At 42.9% G+C, this 16,149-nt stretch overlaps 1 protein-coding gene and 1 non-coding gene across 4 annotated transcripts in view; both read left to right on the top strand.

Moving 5' to 3' along the window:
* The window catches only part of SHLD1 (shieldin complex subunit 1), an 84,955-nt gene that overhangs the window by 44,024 nt on the left and 24,782 nt on the right, over window positions 1–16,149 (top strand). The gene's annotated exons all lie outside the window — the stretch shown is intronic.
* Window positions 1,225–1,286, top strand: LOC142861481 (U7 small nuclear RNA). Its single transcript, XR_012912707.1, has one exon. It is a non-coding gene; the product is annotated as a U7 small nuclear RNA (small nuclear RNA).

The following is a 16,149-nucleotide window of genomic DNA, read 5'->3' as shown; positions in this document are numbered from 1 at the left end:
TCACCACCCAGTGATAGAACACCCAAGAAACCAGCCCCTGAAATGCTCAGATTGGAAGAGATTCTCCCACAGTGACATTTTCACCAGGCAAACTCAAAGTCTTTTGTCATGAGAAGGTTTTATAAAAAGGATAGTTGTGAAAAGCCAGGTAAAGTTCATAAAGTAAAGAAGGGAAAACATTATTTCAGGCTGACATTAAATGATGGCTTAGCCTGCTGCTGCACTGTCTCGCAGGGAAGGTTTTATTTATGTCTCCTTTGGTCTTTTTTCCTTTTCATCTCCAGGTTTGATATATAAACCTTAGCTTGGGCCTTTGATTTATAGTGTTCTAGAGAAAGAGACCCAGGATAACAAAGCCAGGCTGTATCTAAGCACCTGATGTGTTGTCCTAGATCTGGGCTGTCTTAGAATTACACAAAGGATTTCCAGCAGACTGCTGGGGGTGGGGGGTGTGGGAGCCTGCCAGGAAGGCAGTTCCCCTAAAGCCACATTAAATAAAGAGCTTTCTAGGCCTTCTTTTCTTTTATCCCTCCCCCCCCCCTTTTTGATTCTCTGGTTGAGCCCAGTTCTTCTTTGATATACACAATTTGCTTGGGTATTAAATGTTAAGGCAGCAATTTCTAGTTCTGTGAAAAATCTTTTAGTATCTGAATTTCATCAACTGAGAAAATTTTAAAAATTTGGATCTATCAACTAAAAATATATTAAATATAGAGCTTAAAAATTGCACAGAGGCCGAGCGCAGTGGCTCACGCCTGTAATCCTAGCACTCTGGGAGGCCGAGGCGGGCAGATTGCTCAAGGTCAGGAGTTCAAAACCAGCCTGAGCAAGAGAGCGAGACCCCATCTCTACCAAAAATAGAAATAAATTAATTGGCCAACTAAAAATATAGAAAAAATTAGCTGGGCAAGGTGGCGCATGCCTGTAGTCGCAGCTACTCGGGAGGCTGAGGCAGGAGGATCGCTTGAGCCCAGGAGTTTGAGGTTGCTGTGATCTAGGCTGATGCCACGGCACTCTAGCCCGAGCAACAGAGTGAGACTCTGTCTAAAAAAAAAAAAAAAAAGATTCATGGAAGTCTGTGGCCAACATTTTTTAACCTATAAAATATAGTTTGGTTAAAATTTTCTTGTAGTGTACTGGATATTGAGGCTTAGGGGGTTCACTTATCTTATTGGGAGTAGTTACAAATTGCCCCAAAACTCAGTGGCTTAAAACAACAGACATTAGTGTCACAGCTCTTTTAGAATTTGTCTAGCAGGTTTTCTGGTCCTCAGTGGAAGACCCAATTAAAAAAGAACCCACCAGACATTGATTATCTCAGAGTTTCTGAGGCTCAGAAATCTAGGAATGGCTTAGCTGGGTGGTTCTGGCTCAGGGATTCTCCTGGGGTTGCCACCAAGCTGAAACCTTCCCTGGCACTGGAGGTCCTGCTTCCAAGACGACTCACCATGTGACTTCAGGCTGGAGTCTTCAATTCTCCACCTGGGCCTCGCCACCAGGCCACTGAGTGTCCTCAAAACATGGCAGTCAGCTCCCCTCGCAGTGAGTCATGGGCAAGTGAGAGAGCGAAACAGAAGTTATGGTGTTTTTTATAACCTAGACCCTGATGTGATGGACCATGACTTGTGCCGTATTCAGCCAGCCACACAGACCAACCCTGGGATCACGTGGAAGGAACTGCACAAGAAGGAGCATCCCAGGAGGGGGAGGATCCTTGGTGGCCATCTCAGAGGCTGGCTACCTCATGGGCTATTGGTCAGGCAAAATTCTGTTTAACTAAAAGTTCATCGTGTTGACTCAAGTGAACTGACATTTACTGCTTCCATTGTTCCTTTTTTGGAGGTATTTAAAGTGAATGCCCAGGAGGAGGAGATGGGTAAATTCACACTTAAAGGTGAGCACTGTCTGAGGGATGGGCACCCTTGTATTATAGCTCTGACTTGGGCAGTGCAAAGGCAATTTATGTAACCAAAGCATTTGTACCCCCATAATACTCTGAATTTAAAATAAATAAATAAATAATTTTAAAAAAAGAATTAATAAAAAATAATAAAATTAAGTGAATGCCCAGAGCTGTGTGGCTGTGTATCTGTGTGTGGGTGTCCCTAAATCCCAGCATGAGACTAATAGTGTAGTTCCTTATAATTCTATAGAGTCAAAGAGCTGATACATAAGAGGAAGGGATCAGCCACCAAGAGGACTTTTAAGTTTGTGTAAACACCAACTGAGCACGACTAGTGATCCAGACACAAGGGACAAGCCCCTTGTCTTCCATTCCTAGGTCCAATGAAGGAGGCATTAGCCAGGCTCAAGGTGTGGGGAATCTGAGGAGGGAACCTTTTCTCAGTGGAATATCATGGGAATACCTTCTCAAAGCTATGGTCTGGGCACCTTTTAGTCCTCATTTTGCAAAAAGGGAGAGCAAGGGAATCTGGTGCCAGGCTGCTGGTGATTCTCTCATATTAGGCCTGGAGTCAGGTCTTGAGCAAGGTGCACGCTTGCCCTGGACCTTAACAGTAACAAAATGATTGGCCTAGAAAGGTAATCAGCACAGTCTTCCAACTCATTCATATCATGACTATTTCACCAGATATTCTTCTACTGCAGAGTTACCTGGGCATTCAAATGTGAAAGCTACTGGTTCCCAAATGGCATTTTATTTCAACTTAGAGCCCTACAACCAGTCAACCCCATGGCGTGCAAGTAGAGCTACCTGGCAACACTGCAGTTTCTCCAATAACAAGTAGTCAGACGGATTTTGCAAAATTCCCAAACAGAATACAATGTGCAAAGGATTTGCTTATTTACATTCAATGCTGCTTTTCAAAAGGCTTTTAGTTGTTAGAAGAGTAATAGATTATCATTGGAAAATATAGAAAAGCTTAGAGAAGAAAGGTGCGAAAGAAGGAACTGCAGGAAGAAAGTGGTGGAAAAAAGTTGAGGTGGTCTTCAAATGTATCTCGTGATTTATAACAGTCACTTTGTTAAGTCTGGGTAATCATTTGTTAAGTCTGGGTGGTGGGTATGTAGAAGTTTACTGTATTCACTTTAGTAAGTTTTCTAGATGTTCAAATATTTCATATTTTTGAAAAAAGCAATGCAAAGAAGAAAATAGTCTCCTTTTTAAAGCCTGGAGATGATCGTTACCACTTTTGCAATTTAATAGCTTTTTTAGAAAACCAAATAAGGATTATACTCTACATGTGACTTTACATGCTGCATTGTCACTCTTTCAAACATGTTCCTAGAAATGAAATTGCTACATCAAAGGGGCATGCACATTTCCTAATTAGTTAGACAACAGCTGATAGCTCTCCAAAAGGCTATACTAAAAATGTTTGAGAGTGTCTGTTCTTCCACGTCCTTGCTGACAGGGGTGAAGAACAGGAATTTATTCTAACTTGCATTTATTTATCTCATTATTAGTAACGTTGAGCAGCACCCCCTATAATTTGTTAGACATCTTTATTTTCCTGTGAATTACCTATCTGTATCATTGGCTCTTTTTTAAATTGGCTTATTTGCTTTTCTAAAAAGTTATACCCTTCACCCAGATTCTCCCATTGTTAACATTTTACCACATGTATATTATTTTTTTCTCTTAATCTCTTGAGAGTAAGTGTAGACATGCTTCCCCTGAGTACTTTAGTGGAGTGTACATTTCCTAAAAACAGGAACACTCTTATACAACTACTAATATGATACAATTATCAAATCAGGAAATTCAGCACTCATACAGAACCATTATCTAATCCACAGACCCGATTCAAATTTTGTCAATTGTCTCAATTTTTTTTAAACATATGGTGAACTTTTCTTTTTTTTTTTTTTTTTTGAGATAGAGTCTCACTCTGTTGCTAGAGCTAGAGTGCCGTGGCATCAGCCTAGCTCACAGCAACCTCAAACTCCTGGGCTCAAGCGATCCTCCTGCCTCAGCCTCCTGAGTAGCTGGGACTATAGGCATGCACCACCATGCCTGGCTAATTTTTTCTATATATTTTTAGTTGGCCAATTAATTTCTTTCTATTTTTAGTAGAGACGGGGTCTCGCTCTTGCTCAGGCTGGTTTTGAACTCCTGACCTTGAGTAATCCTCTTGCCTTGGCCTCCCAGAGTGCTAGGATTACAGGCGTGAGCCACCACACCTGGCCTGGTGAGCTTTTTCTTATATCATTTAAATTAAAAATTATCATTTCTAATGGCTGAATGACATTCCATCACATAGATACACCATAATTTATTAACCATTTTTGCTGGCTATTTTTTAATATTTTTATTCTTACAAATAATGCCACTGTAAACTCAAATGTCCCATGAGTTTTGCATTGCATCCTGCTAACACACACACACACACCAGAGCTGTCAGCTCCGAGAAGATGCGTGTGTATGGCGTGTCTTCAGGGCACCTGGCTCAGCTGTTCCAATCCCTTTAAAGAATATCCAGACAGATCCCCACTCCCTCTCCACTCTTTCTTTTTCCAACTCCTTCTGGTTCTGATTTTAGGAACATTTCAGATTTCTCTTGGGAAACATGCTTTTTGTATGTGGTCTTCTTTCAGCCGGGCAGGGTTGTGGGTACACTGACACACTGGGTGTCATAGTCTCTCTTGGCCACTGTGCTTTGCATCTTCCAGATATTTCTTGTAGGTGTTGTCCACTGGTGGTACCCTCCTGGCTCTCCATGATGCAGTGGATTGATATTCGTCTTAGTCTGCTTGGGCTGTGATAGCAAAATACCACAGACTGGGTGGCTTATAAACAACAGAAATTTATTTCCCACAGTTCTGGAGGCTGGGAAGTCCAAGATCCAGGCACTGGCAGATTTGGTGTCTGGTGAAGGCCCGCTTCCTGGTTCATAGATGGCGCTTTGTCACTGTGTGCTTGCATGGTGGAAGATGCAAAGCAGTTCTCTGGGACGTCATAAGAGTATTCATCCCATTCGTGAGAACTCTGTCCTGATGATCTAATCACCTCCCAAAGGCCCAACTTCCTAATATCATTGTATTGGTGATTAGGTATTGAGGGCACACAATCAGACCAAAGCAATGTGTATGTACTTCGGTATGCATTCTGAGCTTGGTGGCTGCCTGTTTCTTTAGAATAGACTCCTGACTGATAAAGTACAGGGTCAAAGAACTTGAGTCATAGTTCTGGGAAGAAAATACCTGCTTATCCTCCACCCAGGAAGCTGGGAGGGGCTCATCTCCCCCAACCCTGGGTAATATTCACTCCTCCCACAGGTAGGGGAGCCCACTGTGTCCTCACTGAGGATATAGTATGGGGACAGAGTGTCATCTCATTATTTTGTGTTTCTTTACCAATGAAAAGCAATTCTTTTTAGCTTGAAAAAAAAAAACACTTAAAGCAATACAATTGTTAAAAACAATTTATGATAAAGTACACATAATGTAAAATGTATAATATTAACCATTTAAGTGACATTTAACCATTTAGGCTCAGAGGCATTAAGTACATTCACATGGTCGTGCATCCATCACCACCATCCAACTCCAGAATATTTTTGTCTTCCCAAACTCAAAACTCTGCACCCGTTAAACACTAACTCCCCATCCCTATTCCCCTTGGGGTATCCCAGCCCCTGGCAAGACACCAATCTATTTTCTGTCTCTATGGATGAAATGCTTTTTTATTTTTACCCATATGTATTGGCCATTCACATTTTTTTACTTGTGAATTCTTTGTAAATATCCTTACCTTATTTTTCCTTTTGGGACATTAGTATTTTTCTCACTGAGTAGGAATAAATTGCTAGGAAAATTGAAAGCAACTGTATCAATGATTACTAGTTTTTTAAGTATTGTTATAAAGTTAGTAGTTTTTCTCTGTCTGGTCCTAATTCCTGAGAGATTTGCCCTCTTTTTCCCCTTTCTGGCTGCTAAGTCTGTTTCTCCCAGTTGTTTCCTCTCCGTAGAAGTGGGCTGGGCAGGTTTCTTGCAGGGAGTTGGGCAGCCCAGCGGGCTGAGGCGCCCCCTCTCGTCCAGCCTAAGGCTCGTGGTTGTCCAGGTCTACAGGAAGCCTCGTTGTTTCTGCATTTTCTAAGGATCACCCTATGAGCCCATGATCTTGCTTCTTGCTTCTCGTTTTACTGAGAAAATCGAAACAACTTTTTCATCCCCCTGCCCTGCATCTGTCCCTACGTGCCCCCTTCTGTTCCAGGGGGTGAATTGGCTCCACTTAATCCCCTTCTCTCTCCCAGCCATGGACGTCATACCTACAGTGAATTCCTCCCTCCTGTATTCTTGCTTTTTCCCTCTTGACTGACTCATTCTTAGCAACACACAAAGATGATGTCATAGTTCCCATCTTAACAAAAACACGCACAAAAAGAACGCCTTCTTGACCCCATATTCCTCTTTGGATACTGCCCCATTTCTCTGTTTCTTTTTATAGCCAAAGGCTGTGAAAGCTGTGTCTCTTCTGTCTGTACTCCCTCCCTCCACCTCGTCCCTGCTGCTTTATCTCCAGCCCACCGCAATCACAGCTTTCCCTCCCCCACCTCCTGCCCTGCGCCCATGCACCACCCACTACTGCTACTGTTACGCGGTGTGGTGTCTTTTGTCTTCCCAAATCCAGTGCTCAGGTCTCAGTCCTCTGACCAGGCAGCAGCATTTGCCAGCTGTTGTTCCCTCCCTTCCTGGACACCTGCTCTTCCTGGCTCCTTGGACCCCACCTCTGCTTCTCCTCCCCGCTGCGGGCTGCTCTTTCTCAGCCTCTGTTGGCTCTTCAGGGCTCTTCTAACTGACCTCAGGCCCCAGCCTTTTCCCTCCACCTTCTGCCTTCTGTCCCACAGTGATCTCTTAGCCTCAGCGGTGCCAGAGCTCTCTCCTGAGGATGGGGCACGTAGCGTCAGCTGCATCCTCCGGGTCTCCAGATGGCCATCCACTAAGCACCCGAAATGGAACAAGTTCAAACAGAACTCCTGATCCCCTCAAACAGGCACATAAACAACTTTGCCTCTTGCCTAAATATCTTCTCATCATCTGGTCTTTTAGGCCCCAGACCTCGCCTTCTCTTCTCCTCACACCCTGGACGCAACGCAAGCAAGCCCCAGGGCTCTCCATCCAGAGTGTGCTCTCAATGCCATAGAGTAGGCAGGGTCCTCAAACTTTTTAAACAGGGGCCCAGTTCACTGTCCCTCAGACCCTTGGAGGGCCGTTGGAGAGTGCGGCGCACACTCCACACATGCGCACTGTGGGCCCGGGACGAGTCGGCTGCTAAGCAGGACAGGCAGCGGCGGCAAAAACACCCGGCGGGCCAGATAAATGTCCTCGGAGGGCCATATGTGGCCCGTGCTTTGAGGACCCCTGGTAGAGGCTCGCCACCTCCTCCTCCAGCCAAGCCCCAGCCTCTGCCCTCCAGACTCCTGCAGGAGCCTCCTAACGGGGCTCCCGGCCCACACTTGCCCTCCTCAGTTCGCTTTCCAGCAGCGGCGCCAGAGTGACCTTTCTAGAAACTGCCAGTTCTACCTGCTGAAACCTTCCAGTGGGCAGGGCGTGGTGGCTCCTGTTGATAATTCCAGCACTTTGGTAAAGAATTTTACCTTCATAGGAATAACCTGGAATTTAATATTTTTATTATTTTGAATAATAGTAGGCCTGTGTATTTTATTTTTTTTTCCTTTGCCTAACAACTGTGTATTTTAGGTGAGTCACTTTCAAAGTTTTAAGATTGAAAAAATTTTATCTCGTTATTTTCAGGCTGCATTAAAATAAAATATAAATCCTTTATTTTTGTTCCACAAGTAACTCATTTTATAAAATACTATAGAAACATTCTACACTATAAAAGTTTATCAACACAAACGTCCTTTGTTAACCATTCGTATTGCCTCTCTATGACACATCTTCATAAATTAAAGTGATTCCTGCCCTCAACTGGTTTTCTACCTAAGAAATCTCTTCCCACACTCATAATTTAACTATTTAGTGATAACTTGTGTAAGTGGGCAACATTTAAAGGAAAAGCCCAGAAATGCACTTACACCCAAACACAGCAGTGAAAGAAAGCGTAAGTACAATGAATTATTTATATTTTATCCAGAATATGCAGGGAAATTTTTTAGTCATTTGCAAATGGGGACATTTAGGTTGGCTTAGTAGTTAGACCAGAAGTTACTCATGTACCAAGTATTGCCTCTTTCTTAAATTTTAGAGATTTAAAAATTAAGATGATATAAGCTGTCTGCCAGGTAGCGGAACCAGAAATAGAATTTAGGCCATCCAATTTCCATTCTGAGGTAGATAACCATGAGATTCTGGGGCAGTTTAGAGCTGTGTGGTTCAATATGGTAACCACAAGTTATTTATGGCTACTTAAATTAAAGTGAATTTAAATGAAATAAAATTAAAAATTCATTTCCTTAGTTGCACTCACCATATTTCAAGTGCTCCATAATGACATGGTCTGGTGGCTACACAGTGGACTGCACAGATTGAGATCATTTCCATCATCATGGAAAGTTCTGTTGGACAGTAAAAGAAGGAAACAAAATGAACTTTCCTGCTAATGATCTAACAGCTTTTGCAAGACGTAGTCTGTTATCTTTATTTAGTGAATTAAGTAGACTTTATTTTTTAGAGCAGTTTTAACTTCACAGCAAAACTGAGCAGTAGGTAGATATTCTGTGATGCCCCTCACTCCCCCCACATGCACAGCCTCCTGTGTTATCGACATCCCTCACCAGAGAGGTACATTTATTACAGTTGGTCAGCCTACATTGACACATCATCAACACCCAAAGTCCTTAGTTTACATTTGAGTTCACTCTTGATGTTGTACATTCTGTGGGTTTCGACAACTGTGTAATGACATGTTTCCACCCTTGTAGCATCTCACAGAGTATTTTCATTGTCCTGAAAATCCTCTCTGCTCTGCCTATTCATCTCTCCCTCTCCCCTGATCCCTGGCAACCACTGATCTTTTTATTGTCTCCATAGTTTTGCCATTTCCAGAATGTCTAGTTAGGGAAATTTATAAACAGAACTTTGAGTTGTCACTTGCAATCTTTTTCAGGTGACATATATTGTATTTTTATTATTTTATAAAACTCTTTAATAACTTTTCTAGGAATAGTATGTATATAATATAATCTTTTTTGCTTAAACACAATAACAATTTATTTTTTGCTCACTTAAAACTCCTGGGCAGGTTGTCAGTGCAGCAAAGTAGCTTTCTTCCAAGCAGCCTCTCAGGGTCCAGGTTCCTTCCATCTTGTTCCTTCCAGGCCTTACCATTATTCACATGTAGCCAGCCAAAGAGGAAAGAGCATGGAGGAGCGTGTGGGATATTTTCATGGGCCACACCCAGAAGGGGCACACATCACTTCTGGTCATGTCCAGGGGAGAGGACTTAGTCATATGGCCACACTGGGCAGCAAGGAAGGTTGGAAAATGCAGCCTAACTGAGTGCTCAAAGATGGGGAAGTCAGATTTGGGGTAACAGGTAGTGGAATGTCAGGGGGAAAAGGGAAACTTTCAGAGTTACTGCTTGCAACAGAATAGAGCAAGATGTGAATGTGTCCCCTCCTCCAGGGTCAGCCATAACTGAAGAACTCCTGGAAGAACCACAGGTAGTCCTGGATAATGCAGGCCCTGCTCACAGGTCAGAACGTGGAGCAGCAGACCGGAAGGCGTGTGTGCTGCAGGCAGCTGGCTCCCAACCTTGACTTTAGAAGATGAGGGTTGCATTCTTAAGGAGAAAAACAACATACCATGGAATAATTTTATGACAAAATCTTCAGTTTTCTACAATGTGGACTGAAGGATCTTCTCAATTTTATTCGAAGATCCTAAACTTCAGATTGCCTTTCCCAAATCCTAACATTTAGATTGTCTTTCAAATCTAAAATTGTGGATCAATTCCTGTGGCTTTATCTGCATACCTTGTTGACTGCTGTAGTCACTAGAAGCCTTGGCTTCCTTTTCAAATTGACAGGATTTTTTTTTTTTTTGGAGACAAGAGTCTCACCCTGTCACCCTGAGTAGAGTGCAGTAACATCATCATAGCTCACTGCAACCTCAAACTCCTGGGCTCAAACCACCCTCCCACCTTGGCCTCCCAAGCAGCTGGGACTACAGGTGCATGCCACAGCGCCAGGCTAATTTTTTCTATTTTTAGTAGAGATGGGGTCTCACTCTTGCTCAGGTTGGACTCAAACTCCTGAGCTCAAGGGATCCTCCCGCCTCGGCCTCCCAGAGGGCTAGGATTACAGGTGTGAGCCACCTTGCCCAGCCAACACGATTGCTTAACTAAACTATGTCTTTTCCAAAGTACTTTACTGAATCCCTCCTGTTTTTTTTTTTTTTTTTTTCAAAAGAGACGTTGGGCTCCTTTACATCAAATTAGCAGTTTGAACCTGAAGGAACATTCACAATCATGTCAGTGCTTCTTGGATTCTGTGACTATGAATGTGTGGAATATCATTGATCAACAACTGTCATCTGCCAGCCACCATCTCTTGCATGTAAAGGCTGAGCCATAATCATGGCCACCTGCCTTTGACGTTGAGCAAACAGCTGCAGCAGTGGACCATTCTCTCTCGTCCTGTCTGTATGTGTATGGGACCCAGCACGAAGCTTTTTAGGAAGAGCAGAAGCAGGCAGAGGCCAGTCGATGCAGTCGGTAGCTGTTACCGGACATTCTACCGTGGCTGCGGGCCCCCAGAGCGCATTATCAGTGTCCTCGTTACAGTCTAGGCTGAGCTGGCACACTTGGCAGCTTGCGGCGTGAATGAAAAATATATAGATCTGACAGGGAACACTTTCTCTTCCTATCTTTCTCCTTAAGGGAGGGAAGGGATTGCTGTGGAAGTTATTTCTGATATAATAGGCATGTTGGCATGGCTCGACAGCCGAAGATGCTGTCTTGCCTGTTAAAATAAGTAACAGGATGTGCTGTGCTGCTGTTCCATGTATACAACGCTTCTCATTTTCCAGAGCACGTTTGTTTTCTTGATCATATCTGCTGCAAGAGAGCTTACACAAACAGTAGTGACTAGGATTTTTCTGACAGTATAAATTGTCATTCCAAGAACTGGCTATTATGCAGCTGGCTATATGGGGAGCAGGGTTTGAATTTTCTGGATCACTCAGGGTTGGATGTGAGCACCTTTGGAGGGACCCTGGGCCTGGAGGAAGGAAGGGCTGCCCATGGGACACAGGGACACACTGAGGCACTGTGTGAGTAGCAGGAGGCTGGCTGGCTTCAAGGGCTGTTCTTTACCGCTGGTGGGTGTGAACGTGGCTGTGTATTATTTTTCTGTGCTGTTCAGGTTTTGCTTTTAGTTCTTTTTTGTTGGTCTGTGATCAAGCCATTCATTATTTATAGATGAGTACAAAATATAATTAAATTCTTTGTTGTCAAAGCTCCTATAGGAAAAACTATCTATTAATAATTTTATCAACTCTCTGTAACCACAACCTTCCTTTTCCCATATGTAAATAACTATTTATATGATTTTTTAAAAAATAATGTGAGGTTTCTTAGGAAAATAATTATGGTGTTATAGCAGAACTAGCTGTAATTTATTTGGATATGGTAATTTAGTTGAGGATTACTTTTATTCCAATACCTGTACAAGATTATGCACTGTCCAAAAAGAAAAAGAAAAGAAAAAAGATTTTCTTTGTCATTGAGATTTTTCATTGTCATTGAGGCAGTGTTTGTGTAGGACAGCAAGATTTTATTCATGTGGCTTTACTTCAACAATCTACACAGGTGACCTTCCCAGGAGATGCCATCACCCATGCCTTGCCTCCCCCAAGATCTCAAATTCTGAAGTTCTCTTCTTTGGCCCCAACCAGAGTGCTCAGTGCAGTCCAGTGGCTGAGAATATGACTCTGGAACCAGACTCAACTGCGCTTGAATCTGAGCTTCACCACCTACTACTTTGGGACCTTGAGCAAGTCACTTGGCCTCTCTGTGCCTCAGTTTCCTCATCTGTTAAATGGGATGCCTCATAAGGCTGCTGTAACGATTAAATGAGTTCTGTTAAAACCTGGGGAATAGTGCCTGGCCACAGTAGAAGTCACATAAGTGCTGTGGTCTGTGGCTAGTCTGACATCTCCCTCCCCAACACCCCCCCCAACATCATCCTGACCTTCCTTTCCCCAGAGGCATCTCCCTCTCTGCATTTGCCCCAGTGTTGTCATGAGCCCCCCAGATTTCCTTGCTGCATGACTGTCAGTTCAAGTCCTTGTGGGGGACAGATAACACAGTCCAACCAGGTGATTTGAGGAGAGCTTAATAAAGAGATTATGTACAAAGGCATAGGCAGCTGTGAGCAACCACGGGGAAGCACAGTGCCTGGGGCTAGCCACCCTGAGAGAGCTGCTCACAGCAGCTTTGTGGGAGGCTTCCTGGCAGGAGCTGTGAGCTTGCAGGAAGGGAGCCAGGGACATAAATAGTCTGACCTCACCTGCTCCCTCCCTCCACGTCCTGCCAGGCCTCCCCTTGGCTCTCAACTGAAAGCCAAAGGGCAAGGGCGGCCATCCACGTAGTCCTGTAGTCAGCCTCCCAAGGGCAGAGCTGGCTAGAGCGGAAGAGAGTGGATCTAGACCCAGGGGCAGGTGGAAAATCTCTGCACAGTGCCCCATGGCCCCCTGGTGTGTCGCCCCACTCGGCCTTGAGTCATGTGTCCTTGAGGTGTGGCCCACCCACTCCTCTCTGTCCCCATAATCTCCTCCCCTGCCATTCTTCCAGTCTGCCGCCTGCTCACCAGCATGCCATGACCTTTGCACCCATGTTCAACTTCTCAGGAGTGCCCTTCTCTCCTTCTAGGCCTGGAGAAATTCTATTTATTTATTTATCTTTTAAGACAGAGTCTCGCTTTGTTGCCCAGGCTAGAGTGAGTGCCATGGCATCAGCCTAGCTCACAGCAACCTCAAACTCCTGGGCTCAAGCAATCTTGCTGCCTCAGCCTCCCAAGTAGCTGGGACTACAGACATGCGCCACTATGCCCGGCTAATTTTTTCTGTATATATTAGTTGGCCAATTAATTTCTTTCTATTTATAGTAGAGACGGAGTCTCGCTCTTGCTCAGGCTGGTTTCGAACTCCTGACCTCGAGCAATCCGCCCACCTAGGCCTCCCAGAGTGCTAGGATTACAGGCGTGAGCCACCCCGCCTGGCCTGGAGAAATGCTATTTAATGGAAGGATCCCAAATCCCCTTGTTCTCTGCAGCCTTCCCTACCTCCCGTTAGGTCCCCTCACAGCCGACTCCACGAGTGCTTCATTGGGGTGCACCTTGTGCTCTGGTTTTGCTGGTTATTTGTGGGACTGCTTCCTCTGTACCCTAGATCGTCCCCTCTTGGTGGGCAGAGACCATACCATAGTCATCTCTGCCTTTCTCTGTGGTTCCTCCAAGTAGTTGAAATAAAAATGAGTGCTCAAAAAATTAGTTGCGTTGAATGATGAAAAGATATGATAAATATCATTTACCTGGCTAAAGGTAGGGTCAGTAATTCAGCAAATTTAACACTGATTAACCATATCACATGTTGTATGTAACCAAGTCACTCCCTGACCCAATCACACCCCCACTTATTCAGATTTATTTGCTGTCATCTCCGGGGATGCTCTGTATGTCACTTAATGAGAATTTATCTTAAACCTGTAGTTGGCTCTAGGAAAAAGGAAAAAAAAAAAGAGAGAGATAATTTATCTATGTAACTATTTATCCCGTGTTTTACCTCCTCTTCTAGATCTTCGGCTCCCTGAGGGCAGGAGCCACATATATCTGTTATTCATCACAGAATCTGCAGAGCTTAGAGCAGTATGTGATGTATTTATAAATATTTGTTGAATAAATAAATATATTGGTCACAATATACTGTGACATGTAACCTCAGGAGGCCAGCAAATTGGGCACTCCAGGTGCCATGGAAGGGCCCACGAAGTTCCTCTCCTTGCCCCTCACGTCATTCCCTGCTCCTGGAAGTAGTCGTTTTTATGACACTCTCCCACCGTTAGAGCAGCCGCCCTTTCCACGTGTATGCAAGTAGATCTTATACCAAAAAGAACAAATTCCCTTTTCCTTCTCTCTCCACAGGGAATATAGTAATATTGGGAGAATTATTCTTTTTCTGAAATTATTCTGTTTCTCATTTCTCATTCCTAACTGTGCTCACTTGTAGTTGTTTTAATTTGATGGTGCCGGTAAAATATATTACATTGTAGTTTGGGCCATTTCAAACCTATTTAGTAGCTTTGAAAATGTGTAATAGGCATTATCAGGTCTTAAAATGGAAAATTGGCATCATTTTATAACATTTCACTAATGTGATAGTCTAACTAGATTTTATTATTAATAAATGATTTCAAGGAGTTCTTTTGAAAGGTCACGAATGATGTTTGATAACTGGAAAAAAGATTACCTTTTGGAAACAGGAAGTAGCAACATAGCCTGGAAGCCTTAATTTATTTAAGCCCTACCATCCTTCAGTAATCTTTTTATTTGCTCTTTTTTTTTTTTTTTTTGAAGTTTAATATTCTGAAAAATATTTTCTGGAAAGGAAATTAAACTTGGGGTTTGAGATAACAGAGCTCTTATGAAGCTTATATACTGGAGATATTAGAAAAAGATATTGATCCAAAACAAACAGACGAAAAAGGCAAAAAGCAATTAGTTTGGAGGGACTGTCTAAATAGGATTGTCTAAAGTGAAAACCTACAAAAACTGGGCATATGGTCTTCATAAACTTGAGGAAGATTAACTCTGGAACCATGTAACAGGTTTATACTGTGCATCTGTTGCAAGCTAATTGCCTTTCTGCCTGATAACCTAAGTTTGGGGGTTTTGTAATAGAAGCAATTAAAAGCTCAATGCTGTCATGTTTTTCATTAATTTACCACTGAGTGGTTGGGTTTATATGGATAATTTGATTTATTCTGAAGTTAATGGTAATTACAAGTTGTGTTTTACTTGGCAGCCTGTCCTTTATAATATAATTTGCCTTTAACTACAATATAATGTTTTCTTGGTTAACAGCCTCTTCTTTTAGAAAAAAAAAAGCATAGGCAATTTTCTATGAAGATTTTAAGGTGGATGCAATAGAATGGTTTGGAGTCTCTCTATCTTGAGCCATAGAAGATCAGGTTTGGAACAGACCTGGTGGAGTATGCCATCCTTAGAGCTAGAAGGAGGCTAAAGCAAAACTGGGTCCTTAATTCTCAGAGAAGCTTTTGTGCCTGTTTTCAGTATCTCTAAAAGCTGAACATATGTATACCCTGCAACCAACAGTTCACTCCCAGGTATGCACGTAACAGAAATGCATCCATATGTTCATGGAAAGACATGCACTGAAATAGTTACAGCAGCGCTCATCATAACAGCCCTAACTAGAAACAACCCCAATGCCCGTCATGAGTAGAATGGATAAATGGTGGTGTATTCACACACTGGAATGCTATTCATGATTGAAAATGAACAAACTGCCACTGTTCACAACATGGATGAATTTCACAAACATAAAGTTGAGGGAAAGAAGCCAGATACCAAAGAGTACATAATACATGATTTCACTTATTTAAAGTATAAGAAAGACAAAGAATCAAAACTCTTGTGCTGATCAGTTATGGGATCACACCTGTGAATAGCCATTGCACTCCAGCCTGGGCAACATAGTGAGACCTTGTCTCTAGAAAGTATATAAAAAATTAAATTTTTGAAAAAGACAAAGCAATCTAAGTGTTAGAAGTCAGAATGGTGGTAATCCTTAGAAGGGTAATAATTGGAAGGGGACACAAGGAGAGCTTCCAGGGTTCTGATGCCGTTCTGTTTCTTGATCTGGGTATTGATTATACTGCATACATTCAGTTTGTGAAAATTAATAGACCTTATGATTTAGGCACTTTGATATATGCATGTTATAGTTTAATAAAAAGTTATATATATATATATATATCAATTTGAAAATGTGGCATTATAATAATTTAAGGAAGAGTTGAGCTGAGAAGTGGTGGCTCACACCTGTAATCCTAGGAGTTTGAGACCAGCCTGAGCCGGGCATGGTAGCATGTGCTTGTAGCCCCAGCTACTAGGGAGGCTGAGGAAGGAGGACCACTTGAGCCCCAGAGTTTGAGGTTGCAGTGAGCTATGATGACACCAGTGTATTCTACCTGGGGTGACAAAA

The sequence above is a fragment of the Microcebus murinus genome, chromosome 16 (assembly GCF_040939455.1).
Source record: "Microcebus murinus isolate Inina chromosome 16, M.murinus_Inina_mat1.0, whole genome shotgun sequence".
Classification (NCBI taxonomy): domain Eukaryota; kingdom Metazoa; phylum Chordata; class Mammalia; order Primates; family Cheirogaleidae; genus Microcebus; species Microcebus murinus.
The sequence above is the reverse complement of the archived record's forward strand: the minus strand, read 5'-3'. Positions and strand labels throughout refer to the sequence as shown.